General features: G+C 29.5%; 1 pseudogene; it reads right to left on the reverse strand.

Annotated features, from left to right (window-relative positions):
- Positions 1-68: 68 nt before the first annotated feature.
- Positions 69-2,451, reverse strand: LOC112467073 (annotated as a pseudogene).
- Positions 2,452-2,901: the final 450 nt, after the last annotated feature.

Consider the following 2,901-nt stretch of genomic DNA (forward strand, 5'->3'; position numbering starts at 1 on the left):
CCGTGCTTGTTTATTATTATTTTACAATTATAGAATTTTATAGCACATAATTATGCAAAGAAGTTGAAAATAATTAAATATAAATGTTATTTAATAAATTCTTTAGCAAAAAAAATTGCTAGTTTTTATAATTATTCTGTTACCTATTGCAGGTCGAAATATTCCTACTGGCAAATTTCCGCTTTCGTCTCTGAGAAGTCCTTCCGCAATCGCTTTCGTGAATGTATATGTATTCGGCCATTGTGAACTGATTCTAGCCAAACGATAGATTATCTTTCTTTATTAATATACATTTAATTATTTTATTATATTAAGCATCAAAGAATTACCTAGATATTTTTTCCTCAATTATGTTCTCATGTAAGATACGTGTGAACGTGATAAGGTCTTTGTGATTAATAGGATATGAGTAGAACTGCTCTTCAATATGTTTCACATGGCAGTTCGCATAGGCTGTTGACACGTGAATAAATGACTGCAAGATAAACATTAAGCGTAATTTATGTTTCTCTCTTAAAATTAGTGAAAATGCAAAATATAAATAATTTTTGCCAATTATTATTACTAGAACACATATTAGATAAAAGGAATTACTTTTAAATTTAGCATGTGCTTAGCAAGTTTTAAGATGGTAGCGGTAGCATTAATGTTTATTATCGTAGAAGTTTTGATGTTCTCGATGAACCGTACATTTGCTGCCACGTGAAAAATTATGGATACCTATAATAAATATACATGCTTTAAGTAGGAAAGACATTTAGAAAAAGGTGCACAATTTATTTCTAATTGCATCGATAATTATAATTAAATATATGGAAAATGTAATGCTTTTATAAATATATATGCAATACATTATTTATTGTATTAGAATGTAGTAGTATAGACGATTTAATGATATTGATAATCTGAATTAATTACCTGATTTATCAGTATGTTCTTATCATTTTCTGATAATCCGAAGTTTTCTGTATCAAGATTGCCTATAATAGGTACAATTTTTTTGCGGAAATTGGGTACTTCATTTTTTACTCGGTCAAAAAACAATGGATTACAAATTTGAATAGCGATCATTTACAAATATATATCACGTTCCGATATTGTTTCCGAGATACTCACAGGTTTCTGAAACATTTCATCTAATCGGCTTTCGGGACTCTCGTCTTTTTTCGAACGTATGAGCAGATATATCGTCGAAATATCGGGGCAACTTCGTAACAGTTTCTCAGTCAATATTTTTCCAACAAAACCAGTACCGCCTATAAGACAAAATAACAAAGTGACATACATATTGTTGCGCAGGGTTATGTAATGACTTACGCCAGATATTGTGGTTAAGATACGTGTAATTATAAGACTTGAATACAATAGGCAGTGTGTCTTTTGGAAAAGGTAATGCAACGAAAAGAAACTTTATACACACTGCAACGTAACGAACGAACGACAAGACAAGTAGAGTACATAGATAGTGAGAGTATATAGTGAAACGCAGTAAGCGCTCACGCAACGGAACTTTAATTTTCCTTAGCATGCGTGGCGTGTCTGTGCGAACATAGAGGCGCTTCAAGGCGCTAGAGCGCCATATTCAACACATATGTACGTGTATGTACATATACAGGCTGTCACGTTGCTACACGCGCGTGGCGAAATATTAGGAGAAGTGCTCTGTAAATAACGATGCACGAATGTCGTTCTTGTATCATTATTATTTACTTAACGTTCCTTCCAATCCCTTGCTACGCGCCTAATAACGTGAACGTTGGGCTGTAGCTTTTCGTCGAATCACACGAACGCATTCTGATTCCTGATATTTTTATTTATTAATTTTTCACTAATTATTGAGAAACTTACAAAACGTAAAGGACTTTTTGAATCAATTTTACCCGCTCTATCTGCCCACGAGCACTGGTCCGCATATTACGTAACACCTTGTATATGTACCAGATAGCACAAAATATTATTTGTAAATGCCTTTTGGAGGAATTCAAGGAACATTCAAAATAAATGTATAATTTAAATTTTGTGGACATTTTAATCCTAAGATATCCTTTGGTTATTCTGAGGAAGAACAAATAATAGCCAAATACTAGCTTCAAAGACGTTTTAAGAATATTTCAAACGTTAATAGCCTTTTAATTATCTTAAAAATATTCTTTTACTTTATTGCATATTATTGCACTTCTGTAATAAATACCTGTTATAAATATTGCCAGTCCGGCGTAAAAAGCTTTGTATCGGTGTTCTGCGTGCTTCAATTCCCATGTTTTATTCACTGTTTATATGTGAAGTTAATATAGAAATTAAGAAATAAATACCACTCAATTTCCTAATTTTCTAGATTGAATGTTCGTTTGACTCGACGTTGCTTCGAAGATTGACTGTTATAAAAGGAAGCTTGTCCTATATATACACTGAAAAAAAAATTTATTTGATTTAAGTAAATATATTAATTTAAAATATATTTACTTGAATTAAATAATTATTTATTAAAATCTAGCAAATTTTTTTACTTTTAAGAAAATATTTATTTGCGTAAAAGTAATTTATGTCCTTAATAAATATTTACTCACATGAAGAAATCGTTATTTTAAATCAAATAATATTTTCTTAAAACTGTGAAATAATTTTCTTACATGTAATAAATGCATTTACTTAAAAGTAGTAGCCAATTTCAAATAAATATTTGTTTAATTTAAGTTTTAAAATTACTTGAATAAAAAAATATTTATTTAATTCAAGAAAACCAATTTAGTAATACTGGGATACTAAAAGCAAACAAATAATCACTTTCAATAACGAAATATATATTTTGTTTTAATAAATATTTCTTTGACTCAAGCAATTCATATCTGTACATAATTAAATATTTTAGGCATATATATTTACTTGATAACAATAAATATT

The sequence above is a fragment of the Temnothorax curvispinosus genome, unplaced genomic scaffold (genome assembly GCF_003070985.1).
Source record: "Temnothorax curvispinosus isolate PA1 unplaced genomic scaffold, ASM307098v1 QBEX01016829.1, whole genome shotgun sequence".
NCBI lineage: Eukaryota > Metazoa > Arthropoda > Insecta > Hymenoptera > Formicidae > Temnothorax > Temnothorax curvispinosus.